Source organism: Balaenoptera ricei, chromosome 9, assembly GCF_028023285.1.
Source record: "Balaenoptera ricei isolate mBalRic1 chromosome 9, mBalRic1.hap2, whole genome shotgun sequence".
Classification (NCBI taxonomy): Eukaryota; Metazoa; Chordata; class Mammalia; order Artiodactyla; family Balaenopteridae; genus Balaenoptera; species Balaenoptera ricei.
In genome coordinates, this window is record NC_082647.1 from 14,763,701 (window position 1) to 14,777,705 (window position 14,005).

The following is a 14,005-nucleotide window of genomic DNA, read 5'->3' on the forward strand; positions in this document are numbered from 1 at the left end:
ACACTAACCTTAGGAGAAGCCAAGAAAAGAGTGTTCCAGTTTTACAGATTTAGAAAGCAGATGTTTAAGAAAATATATGTCAGGGCTTCCCTGGTGGCGCAGTGGTTTAGAGTCTGCCTGCCAGTGCAGGGGACACGGGTTCGAGCCCTGGTCTGGGAAGATCCCACATGCCGCGGAGTGGCTGGGCCCGTGAGCCACAATTGCTGAGCCTGCACGTCTGGAGCCTGTGCTCCGCAACAAGAGAGGCCACGAAAGTGAGAGGCCCGCGCACCGCGATGAAGAGTGGCCCCCGCTTGCCGCACCTAGAGAAAGTCCTCGCACAAAAACGAAGACCCAACACAGCCATAAATAAATAAATAAATAAAATTTAAAAAAAGAAAATATATGCCAGCGTTACTCAGAGGGAAGTTTCTAGTAGCAGGGAACAGGACTAGAGTACCTACAGCACACAGGTCTGGGCCTTAGCTTTGTATATACTATCTAAAAAATGACTTTGCCTATCTGACATGGTTGCCAACCACCTGGACATGTGTATAACAAAGGGTATGATTATCAATTCTGTACAATATCTCAAGCTAAAAAGGATGGTGAATTCACTGGATTAAGATTCAAAAATATTGATATACCAGATAAAATTTAGTACGAAGAAATAAATATGAAGTCCTACAGTTGCATCCAAGAAGTCAAATTTACAAATAACTAGGTTATGAGCAAAAAATCTGACAAATTGAAAAACTTACTAGTCAAAAGTAAGGGTTACAGTGTGGCACGACTGAGATCAATTTATGTGATACAAAACTAACTTATAGACTACAGTATGAGCAAAGTGAGAAATCTCTTATTGAAGGCTGGTTTTAAAAGCAAACCCCTCTCCTCCAAAACACACACTGTTGTGTGCTAACACATTTCAAAAGTGATATGAATAAACAAGATAAAGTGTCTCAAAACAAAGCTATACAAAACAGCCAGAGAACGGATGTAATTAGCTGGAGAAGAATTAAGATGTGAAAAGTCAACTGAAGAACTTTTCAATATGAAGCAGAAACACTGTATTATGGTCCCAAGGGACTCCAGAGAGTTAGACTTTAGTCCTCTCAACATAAGAAAATAACTTTCTAATAATCAGAGCTTTCCAAAGATGGAATAAGCTTTCTTGGGAGTTAGTTGAGTTGCCAGATAACTGAGAGGTTCGAATACAGTTTAGACAACCATTTCTCTAGGGTTGTGAATAAAGAATTCAACCATCAGATAACTTTTATTCTTTCCTCCAACTCTGAGATCTTATGACTATCTTTAAAAAAAAGTTTCTCAATAAAACTATATTACCTCAATTCTTAATTATGTAAAGGAATGAATGGGAAAATATAAATAGACAATGTCCTCAAAGTTATCCTTTGGGAAATAATAAGGAATATTCACCACCATTATAAAAGTCCTCAACACACTAATGGTCTGAAGTGTCAGTGTAGCTGAGGATGCTGAGATTTTCCAGGCCCCGTTGCTCACTCTCATTCATTAGTCCCTGGATTAACAAACTAACGAGTTTTCCAGTGATAAGAAACAGCAACTGAAACTTTCAATAGATATGTGGAAATTCAAAGCTGCTTATTAGGCAACATTTATTAAGAAAAAACTGTAGAAAAACATTTAACACTCTTTATAAAAAACATGCAGGAAAATAAGACAGGAATGAAAGAAGTTAATGGCAAAAACAATGGTGTTACCCCCTTTGTTACACCAGCCTGTTGATTTCTTAATAATATCTTAACATTAATCATTCCAACAATCCTATTTGCATATATTTCCACAGCTATAGTTGTTCATGCTATGCTTAATTTCATAAAATGTTAAGACGTCATAATTGGAAATACCTTTGATCCTGTGCAGCAGTTCTCAACTTGGACCCGGGGAGCTTTTAAATAATATCAGTGGAAGCTTCCGAAAACAGGCCCAAGCCCAACCCTCCAAAAACTAAATTGTAAAAGCCTCCCAGAAGTTTTTAACGTACAGTGTTGTGAACCACTCACTGATCCAGTTTTATTCCCATTCCACAGACAAAGGAACTGAAGCCCAGAAAGACTGACTTCTTCAGGGTACTCATTAGGATATCTGGTTAGCAGATTTCTAGTCTAACACCCCTTCCACTTTATTATGCTAGTTCCAATTATTTCAGTACTAACTTATCTTTTAATATTTTTAGTTGACATTCATCCCCCGTAACATCTAAAAAAGCTCTGCACACAGCAGATATTCAAAGCAGCCGTCTACTGCCTTTCCTTCAGTAATCTCCCTTATTTTTATCCCCTCCGTAACTATATTTCCAATCTGTTTTCAAAAACATATAAACTGCCTCACTGTGTTTAACCTAAACATCTCTGTTGTCCACCCATACCATCCTTTGGCAGGAACTCCAGGCTTTCCCCCAGTCTATCTTTAAATTTACATCACACAACCAACCAAAAGAAGAAAAGCAACTACATGGGTCAAGAACAAAATGAACACCAAAAAATACCCAATTATATCCCTGTAGCAGAGGTGGAATTTTGATGACAGGAGTAGAGCTGGGCGTAATATATGCCTTGGGGGGGGGGGGGGGGTTTACAGAAGGGAAAATATGAGCTCCAAAACGATAAGGATTTTTTTCTATTTTATCCACTACGTACCTGGGCCTGTATACAGGTACGCAAGAATGCTTAAATAAATATTTAATATTTGTTGAATGAACCAAACTAGGAAAAGAGAGCAGAGAAGAACATTGGCACAGGGGGCCCTGGACTTAACGAGCAAGGGTGGTCAAGATGCACCCCAGGACAAAACTGGTCTGAGCTCTGGAGGGGAAGGTCTTCTTAGCCTCTCCTTGGATTATCTTCTTTGTTGGAACTGCTTTCCTTCTAAAGTGTTTTGAGCTATTCTCTGTTTTTTCCTATGTGCTCCTCTCCTCCAGGAGGAAAACTTACTTGGGCTTTTCACTGTGCTAGGCTATAAGCCTCTGCAGCTGTAGTCTTACCTAGCTCACCAAAGTAGATTTGGGGGCCAAAGCTGTAGGAGCTCGAAGAGCCTAGTTATAATGAAGACACTCCCCCCCGCAATAGCCTCAGTGCTTATTTCTTCAGGGACCCAGCAGAACAGTAGGTGTAGCAAGGCAAATTTTCAGAATTCTAGATAATAGTCATCTATTTTCCTCTGTCCATAACATCATTACTAACCACTTATTCTGACATCATGTCATGCACGTGAAGAGTATTTAAAATAAAAAACAAGCCAAAATAAACTCAACAATTACCTGCCACTGTGAAAGTGAGTGAAGGGAAAGTATGCCGATGTTAATGCTCTCCATGACCCTAGTCATCTAATTAAAAAGCCACCAGAGGGAACCACGATAGAAGCACACCATGACTAAGCATGGACCAATTCTCAAAAGCCAAATCAAACCTGACTCATCACTGATAATGCAATAGTGCTTTGAACACTAAGTGCACAGATATTTCCTGCTGCTACTGCTTCTCTTTTGAAATAGGTGAGCTTCAAACTGAACAAAATAAAATGTTTGGTTATTTATTTTAACTTAAAGTAACTATTTATGATGAAAGCCGCAGGAAGAGTTTTAAATTTTTATATTTAACAAGTAATTTACTTCAAATTCTTTCTGCAAATTTATTCTTGGTATTTCAATTAATGGACATCTAAATTCTTAGATTATTGGGAAAATGCTTATTTTTAATTGGATAAATTCAGTTCTGCATTTTGTCCTTTCCATCCTAAATCCATTTCCTCCATGAAGTTTTGACCAAATAACTATACCTAACTCTGATAACAGAATTCTCTTATAACCTCCCAACATTTTGTATTATGTTTTACTACTTAATAAAGTTGACTCTGTTAAGCACTTTTTAACTGTTCTTTTGAAGTTCCGAAGGTGACTGTTATCTCCTCAAATGGACCCTAAGCATCATGAGGAAAATGGTTTATTTCTCTTATTTTTCCCTCCTACACAGAAGATCAGGTTTGCACAACCCATGACCTAACCATTAAATAAACTTGACAATTTGACTACGGAATTCAACTTCTAAGAACTTGAGGAAACAAGTAAGTACACAAAGATAAACGAACAATAAAGTTTAACAAATGGTGTTTTTGATTTTTAAAATTAGAAACACTTTAAGAGCCTAGCGAAAGGGGTGTGATTAAATGAATTATGGAATAGCCATATAATAGATTATATAGCCATTAGAAACAATGTTCTTGATACTAAGTGGAGAAAAAAGAAGATGGCAAAGAAAGACATATAATAAAATGCCATTTTTGTAACTTCTGATACAGACATTGCTGTGAGGTTGAAGATTTTGTTTGAATTTTTTGACAGTGGTTGAATTAAATGTAATGAGCATATGTTATTCTTATAAGCAGAAAAATCAATGAAGCCACTTCAATTTTGGAGAAAAAAATGTAAGGAACACAAGCATGTGGAAATTGAACATCAAAATCAACAAAGTAGGGCTTCCCTGGTGGCGCAGTGGTTGAGAATCTGCCTGCTAATGCAGGGGACACGGGTTCGAGCCCTGGTCTGGGAAGATCCCACATGCCGCGGAGCAGCTGGGCCCGTGAGCCACAACTGCTGAGCCTGCGCGTCTGGAGCCTGTGCCCCGCAACGGGAGGGGCCGCGATGGTGAAAGGCCCGCGCACCGCGATGAAGAGCGGTCCCCGCACCGCGATGAAAGAGTGGCCCCCGCTTGCCGCAACTAGAGAAAGCCCTCGCACGAACCGAAGACCCAGCACAGCCAAAAATAAATAAATAAATAAATAAATAAATAAAGTAGCTATAAAATTAAAAACAAAACAAAACAAAAAAAAAGACCTTTTCAAAAAAAAAAAAAAAAAAAAAAATCAACAAAGTATTACGGTAGTGCCAATCAAAGGGTTAACTTAGCTAATGGCAGTGAATATGTTAATGAATATATCAGTCATAGAAACATGACACAGTGACAGCTCCAAGTATCTGCAAATATTTTTGCTTTGTTATATGTTAGTACATTTGCTCAGTTCCGTGAGCTAGATCCTAAAGGGAATTACAAAAAGGTATGAGAATATAAATTCGTGCTATCAAGGAATTTATATTCTCATTGAAAAAAAAAGAAAAAAAGAAAAAAACAAGACATTAAACTAAAGCAACAGCAGCAAATGTAAATAAAGATGTACATACAAGGATTTCATTGCCATATTGCACACCAAACCAAAACCAATTAACATATTAACAGTCACTGGGTAAGTAATTTAGGGAATGACCATGTTGTGAAATAGTACATTGGCATTTAAAAAATGTAGACCACTAATATGCAAGCTTCTCGAAGACAGGTGAGAAAAATTCAAAGATTCCATTTGTTAAAACACAGACATACATGCATGCACACACACTTGTAAATGTATAGAAAGGACAGTGGAAGATGTACATTGAATTGTTAACAGGGTTTAGTCCTGGGAAGGTGGGGGATGATGAATAATGGGAAATATTCATGTTTTATGCTTTCTTCTCTTATACTCGAAGATTATATTGCCAAAATAATAAACAAAGTAAGACAGAGTAGGCACTGACCAACTCAGAAAATATCCCTTTACCTCTCATTATTCATTTAACTCTGAGAAATTCACTTCATCTCTCAGGACTTCTCTTTTCTCAAGTACTTCAGGACTGCTATATGGATCAAATTACAGACTGACTAGATTTTGGAAGATTTTGAATGTGAATCAACACGTGCAGAACTTACTCTGGACGAAGAGAAGAACGCAAGAATGCTCGACTACTTGGAAAGAAATATGACATGATAAAATCTGTTTTAGAAGCATTAACACCACACTACTGGTTGGACTAACATCCTTGTCAGACAGCAAGGAATATATAAGAATAGACAGCAATACTGGTAAAGTACTAAAAGGAATATATACATATACCAGCTGGAGAAAAAGTGAAACAAAACCATGACAGCAGGACAGAGAGCACAGGAAATACAAACCCCTAGCCTAGCATTTGAACCATTCCATATACTGTTCCAATGCCAAAGCTATTTTCAAAAAAAAACAAATCATCTACACTTTGACCTTCACTTCTTACATCTTCACTTTCTTCCTCCTCACATTTATAAAATCTCTCTTCCATCCATGGTCAGTCCCTGCTTCAAGACCCAGCTCAAGAAGCTTGCCTGGTGGTGCAGTGGTTAAGAATCCGCCTGCCAGTGCAGGGGACACAGGTTTGAGCCCTGGTCCGGGAAGATCCCACATGCCACGGAGCAACTAAGCCCGTGCACCACAACTACTGAGCCCGCGCTCTAGAGCCTGCGAGCCACAACTACTGAAGCCCGCACGCCACAACTACTGAAGCCCGCGTGCCTAGAGCCCGTGCTCCGCAACAAGAGAAGCCACCACAATGAGAAGCCCGCGCACCGCAAGGAAGAGTAGCCCCCGCTCGCTGCAACTAGAGAAAGCCCACGTGCAGCAACGAAGACCCAACGCAGCCAAACATAAATAAATATATTTATATATATAAAAAAAAAAAGACCCAGCTCAAGAACAAGAGAAAGCCTAGTATACTATGGAAGAAGCCTTGAAATAACAAAACCTGGATATGAGTTTCAGTTATGCCACTATTGTCTTAAAACAAAAATTAAGGTTTTTCTTTCCTAATTCCAATCCTGTCACTCAAAACTAACAAGTCAAACATGAGTGGTGGGTGAAGAGGAATGGGGCACACTGTGCATGCACAAAGTAGTTCCTGCTTTTCTACTACTTCCCAACTTCTTAACTGCCCATTCTCACTTGAATGTTCTTCCTCCAAGTTCACTTTTTCCTGAGTGGATAAAGAAAAATAAAGCTCTTCTTCTACCTTTTCTTAATGTATGTTTTTTTGAAGAATATAGTAGGAAATACCTTCTTACCCGTTTCTAATCCTAGATATGCAAAGATAGCTACATAAAATTAAAACAAATGGCCTTGCCCCACAAAGACTATTCTAATTGAGGAGAGAAAGAACATATATAAATAAGACAAAACAAGTGCACACTCGGTAGTATGGAGGGCAGGTGCTACACTGGGGTTCAGAGCAATTGTGTGTAGTAAGCCAGGCAGGATTTAAATTTGTACAGAAAGGTTATTCCAGGCACAGAAATGGAGATAGGCAAAAATCAGCATGCTGGGCAAGGAAAGTAGTGAGACAACAGTGAATAAATCAGTCTGGTCAAAACAGGACCAAACTGATTTATTCATTCAAGGGAGAGAGACCTACTAAAGATTTTAGACTTTTGACCATATATATAATAGGGAACCACCAAAAGTTTCTGTGTAGAGGCAACATATGATAAATTCATTTCCACTCAGGAATGACTGGCTTTTCTTCACATTTAGATCTCTTCAAATGTCATTTCATCAAAAGTTTTCTCCACTCACCCTGTCAGTGTAGCCCCTTGCCCACTGTCTCAGACTTAACCATGCATTTTTGTCATAGCACTTAACATCACTCCTGAAATCACATTATTTCTTTTCACACTTGGTTGTGAAAGAACATTAGAATGTAAGCCCCCATCACTAAAACAGAAACCCCTGTCCACTTCCGTATCCCCAGCATTGCACATGGCACATAGTAAATCCTCAATAAGTATTTAAGTGAATAAATGAATGAATGCTGATCTCAGCAATTAGCAACACTCTCAGAGAGATAAAAAAATAAATCACTTCTTGAAGGGGAATTTTTTTTGTTAACTTTTACTGTGAATTCTCTTTACTTTTTCCATTTAGCCCTCATTAATCTGATACCTCTTGCTTGCCCTTTTCTATTTCTTGCTCTGCTTAATTCCATTATTACCTAAATTTCATTACTGCAAACACGGTTATAATAAACACCAAAAAGGGGGGACACATAAAAACCTACCTGAATTTGGATATTTTACAAATTACATTATCCAATACATCAACATATATGCTTTTTTTTTTTTTTTTTTTTTTTTTTTTTTTTTTTAATTTTTATTTATTTATTTATGGCTGTGTTGGGTCTTCGTTTCTGTGCGAGGGCTTTCTCTAGTTGCGGCGAGTGGGGGCTACTCTTCATCGCAGTGCGCGGGCCTCTCACTATCGCGGCCTCTCTTGTTGCGGAGCACAGGCTCCAGACGCGCAGGCTCAGTAATTATGGCTCACGGGCCCAGTTGCTTGGCGGCATGTGGGATCTTCCCAGACCGGGTCTCGAACCCGTGTCCCCTGCATTGGCAGGCAGATTCTCAACCACTGCGCCACCAGGGAAGCCCTATGCTTATATTTTTTGACCCCGTAGACCAAAAAAGTCTATGGGGTAACATATAGTCAAGATGTTTTATTCAATATAGGTCAGAGTAAAACACCAAATGCTTTAAAAAGTTCCCTTCATGAGTAACTATCATCAAATTATTGGATTGGCCAAAAAGTTCGTTCAGGTTTTTCCGTAAGATCTTACTGGAAAACCCTAACAATCTTAAAGAAAAACCCAAACAAACTTTTTGGCCAACCCAACAGAAAAGATTATACTAAGTCATTTGATCTTGCCACCTGCACATCAAGACAGAAAGCATCACATTTAAAAAAATATTTCCAGTGATAAGACAATCCATGACTTTGCTTGATGTTTGTGGTTAATCACCTGTATAATAAAAATATTTGTTTCAAGTTTTTGGTTTTTACCATATGTTTGCTCTGTGTTCATTGCCTACATCTTCCAAATGATGCATTTATAACTCTATCCCACCTTTCTCAATGAACAGCCTCAGAGAACACACTAGTTTCTTCAGATTTGTTAAAACGCAGTTTATAAAACTGTGCCTATCTCCAAAAAAGATCTAGAGAGTTCAGGGACTACTAAGTGATGATTCCTGGTTCTTAGATAATAACATTTATTGAGAATCATTGTACAGAAGAACAAATGTGTGGGAATTCCCTGCCGGTCCAGTGATTAGGACTCTGCACTCTCACTCCCGAGGGCCCGGGTTCAATCCCTGGTCGGGGAACCCACAAGTTGCCATGGCGTGGCCACAAAAAAAAAAAAAGAGAGAGAGAAACAAATGTGACAGTGAAACATGTTGACAAAGTATCAGGCTATGAAAAACAACCTGCTTGAACAATGACTTCCAGACCTCATTCTGCTTTGCTTGGAAATTATTGGTCTTTGCTACTTTATAATGTTTCAAGAGTCATCCTAAATGACAGGTCCAAGATTTAAGATCCACTTCAAAAAACAACAGGGAGCCCCCTGTTGTTTTTTGAAGTGGATCTTAGGCTTCCCTGGTGGTGCAGTGGTTAAGAATCCACCTGCCAATGCAGGGGAGACGGGTTCAAGCCCTGGTCCGGGAAGATCCCACATGCCGCAGAGCAAATAAGCCTGTGCGCCACAACTACTGAGCCTGTGCTCTAGAGCCCGCGAGCCACAACTACTGAAGCCCGCGTGCCTAGAGCCCGTGCTCTGCAACAAGAGAAGCCACCGCAAGGAGAAGCCCGCACACCACAACAAAGAGTAGCCCCCGCTTGCCACAACTAGAGAAAGCCCGCGTGCAGCAACAAAGACCCAATGCAGCCAAAACAAAACAAATAAAAAACAAAAACAAAAAAAAAACCCCAAAACAAACAGCAGGATGGAGAGGACACACGTAATTATAAATGAAATAAGGTAGCTGTGTGTAAAATATTTACTGAAGCTGGCATACAGGTACATGAAGTTCATTATACAACAACTCTACTTTTATTTATAGTTGAAATTTTCTATTAATGAAGTTTAGAAAGACTCCGCAAACTGATTCAATATTACAGAATAAAAATTAGAGTAAAATTAATTTGTATTTGATCTACAAAGACTGGACATCAGCACAATAGTTCATCTTATTTACATGTATGTATATTTGTATTTAACCATTAATCCAAGTCACGGACAAACATGCTGACCAACCTCAATTAGAGACAGACTAAACTAGAACAAGATTCTAGAACACATGGTCTCTGGGTCCCCTTAAAAAAATCACTTCCATAAGCCTGAAGTATATTAACTTATTTTAAGAATATGAAATTAATGACTGCAAGATTATTCTCAATAACAGAAAAAGGTTATTTCCCAAGGACAGAAGTACCCCAAGTTGAACAGCTCAGAGTATTCATGTGCCAATTTGCCAACAATACTCCAAATTATACACAGGACTGGGTTTTTAAAGTTTAATGGTAAAGCTCTAATTATTCACTGGGAAGCTCTTACTACGCCTCTGATTTCCTAAGCACCAAATGTATTTTTGGTTTACTGCTTGTTAAAGGAATGCGTATTTTTGTAAGAAACCGAGAATAAAATATAAGCAGCAAATCTGATTAATATAAGGACACTTCAAAATCCAAATTTGGTAAAAACCTGAGCTATCTGGCAGTTTTGCAAATTTGGAAGCTCTAGAAATTGGCGGTCATAGAGATTTAAAAAAAAAAAAAAAAATTCAAGCCAGTCATCTGGGTCAATGTTTTGTTTTCTATTTTTTTTGTTTTATTTTGGCCATGCCATGGCGGCTTGTGGGATCTCAGTTCCCTGAACAGGGATTAAATTAAACCTGGGCCACAGCAGTCAAAGTGCCGAACCCTAACCACTAGACCACTTGGGCTAATGTTAAAAATACTTGTTTAAAAACGCCTAAATATCCCAAAACAAACCCTTTCCAGAGAAGAGGTTATGAGTTTAAACTGTCTATAGACTAATTTTTTCACATCTGCATGTGAAACCACTGTTGTCATGTTTTGATAAGCAACTCAATATCAAGATACTCTCCAGCTCCTTAACTGTTAGAAGGTAACACTTTTTCCATAGTCATTAATTTTTGAAACTCAAAGTTAGTTTTTGGAACATTTATTTCACTTTCTTCTTCTGGGTGATTGATTATTCATTTAACACAATGGAGGGAAACCGTTTTAGATGCTGCGGATATAGCAGTGAACAAAATGTCCTTGCCCTTACTATGAAACTTACATGCTACTGAGTGGCTGAGAAAATTCTGTGCAGGTTTAGTCCTTATCACTTATTCTGCTTCTCTAAACTTTCATGGCTCCTCTAAATTTGTACTATCAAAGAGACTTCAGCAGTTTTAAAGTTCAGGTTTGTAGGTATCCAAGGGATTGATTATAACCAGGCCTTAAAACAAAGCGTTAGAGTAGCAATAAAGGAGTTTCAATTAATAAAAACTTCATTTTGGATAAAACCCAGAACCTACTGGAGACACCATAAAATCAACTCAGTTAGGATTTTTGACAACCAATAAATACTCCCATCCAATCACTTCAAAAGGCAGATAAAATTTTACTATATTCCTGTCCCTAAGTATTTCTCAAGATCAGCTTTTCTTAAATTCTATTTCAGAGTTGCAGACTCTCTTTATAAAAACAAAACGTCATGGAAAAATCCCTGTATTTAAAATGTGTAAAAATTCCCGTCAAAATAAGAAAGACTGGCCTGTTCCCAGGTCCTCAGGGAATGAGGTACCTCTAAGGACATTTCAGAAACATCTGAAAGTCACTGTCTTAGGTAACTGTGTTACCTAAAAAAACTAACAACACAACAAAAAACATTTTAAAAAGCATTCGGATTAAAATAACTCTAAGATTCCTGTGTGGTATAATATACTGTGATTCTTTGTGAGACATCTGACAAAGACAATTTCTCTGAACCTTAATTTTTCTATCTATATAAAATGATGGCCATAGTAACGTGGATGGACCTAGAGACTGTCATAGAGTGAAGTAAGTCAGAAAGAGAAAAATAAATACCGTATGCTAACACATATATATGAAATCTAAAAAAAAAAAAAAAAGGTTCTGAAGAACGTAGGGGCAGGACAGGAATAAAGATGCAGACGTAGAGAATGGACTTGAGGACATGGGGAGGGGGGAAGGGTAAGCTGGGATGAAGTGAGAGAGTGGCATGGACTTAAATATACCACCAAATGTAAAACAGATAGCTAGTGGGAAGCAGCTGCATAGCACAGGGAGATCAGCTCAGTGCTTTGTGACCACCTAGAGGGATGGGACAGGGAGGGTGGGAGGGAGACACAAGAGGGAGGAGATATGGGGATGTATGTATATGTATAGCTGATTCACTTTGTTACAAAGCAGAAACTAACACACCATTGTAAAGCAATTATACTCCAATAAAGATGTTAAAAAAAAAATGATGGCCTTACACTAGAAGACATTATGGCCTGTCAACACTAAAATTATACTATGATGAAGGCTATAAGAATTAGTAGTGGCCACTTCTGAATTTAGGATAGATGCATTATGAGAGTATACATTTCCATCTCTGCAGATCTTAATCTCAAGTTTCTGCTTTAGATTTAATGCCTTCTGTAAATTATTACTATCACATATCCTTTTCCTAGATCACTAGGAACTAGATGGAAAGATTTTTTTTTAAGCACTTCAATATACTTATCTTTCCTTAGGGAATATATGTGCCAGAAATAATGTGGCTCATTTTTTTTTGGGGGGGGAGGGGGAGGACAACTCTACTTAGGTTTTTTGTTTTGCCTAAATCTGAAAGGGGATGCTGTCTACTTTCTGCATGGTAAATAGAAGAGGGAGAAAACTAATTGTTCCAAAGGAGGAGAAGAGTGAGACTAGAACAAAAAATTCTAGATGAACAGGAAAATAATCCATGCCTTTGAAATACAAAAACTTCCTAATTATAGAAATATTCATGCTTCTTATAAAAACCATAATCTAAAGATACATATACACACAATTATTTTGATTCTCTGTTCTACATTTTACCTCCTCTAATTAATTTGTTAGCTTAAGAGTCAGTTATACCAGAATAACCTACGTGGGAAAAGAATCTGAGAAAGAATGGATATACATGTAACTGAATCATTTTGCTGTATACCCGAAACACAACATTGTAAATCAACTATACTCCAATATAAAATTAAAAAAAAAAAAAAAAGTTAGTTATACCAGAGTACCAGACTAAAGAATGGTAAAATGTTACAGGGGCATTTTCATCAAGCTGAATTCCAGGAACTTCCCTAGTGGCACAGTGGTTGGGAATCCGCCTGCCAATGCAGGGGACAAGGGTTCTATCCCTGGTCCGGGAAGATCCCACATGCCACGGAGCAACTAAGCCCGTGCGCCACAACTACTGAGCCCGTGAGCTACAACTACTGAAGCCTGCACGCCTAGAGCCCAAGCTCTGCAACAAGACAAGCCACCGCAATGAGAAGCCTGCACACCACAATGAAGAGTAGCCCCCACTCACCGCAACTAGAGAAAGCCTGCAAGCAGCAATGAAGACCCAACACAGCCAAACATAAATAAATAAAAAATAAATATATATTTAAAAAAAAGCTGAATTCCAAAAATATTCCATACTGTCAGTTATGAGTATACTTTTAGAAACCATACTCTTCATCTCCAAGTGCTCGGTATAAAGTTCAACCTTTTTATAATAATAATAAGCCAAAAAATATATTTGTGTATTATTCTGCTAAATAATCTAGAGTATTGATGAGTCATATTCTGCTGGAAGTGACAGATCTGAGGAACAAGGTCTAGAAAACTAAAGGGCAACCTTCAGTTACACGACAAAGAAAAAGCATTATAAAAACAGTTACAATTTAGTTCTTTTCATCCTTGATCTAACATGTCAAAAAAATTAAAAAATAAAAAAATCAGCATCTTCAACACACAGAAGTGTGAACTATTAGATTCTGTGCCAGAACAGCATGTGTTCTACAGAGATTGGATGCTAAAGAAGTCTGAGCTCTGTAATTACAAACCATTTGTACATAGGATAAACTGTTATAAATAGCCCTTTTTAGTAATAAGGATCATGAGAAAGTCACTCTGTGGATGATTTCAAGTTCTCAAGTACAGCACTCTGTGACAACCTTGGACTCTTACAAAGTCCTAGAGCCAGCCCTTAAAACTCTGCTTAAGAGGTTCACAACCACTTAACCCCATCCTTACATATGACAATCTCTTG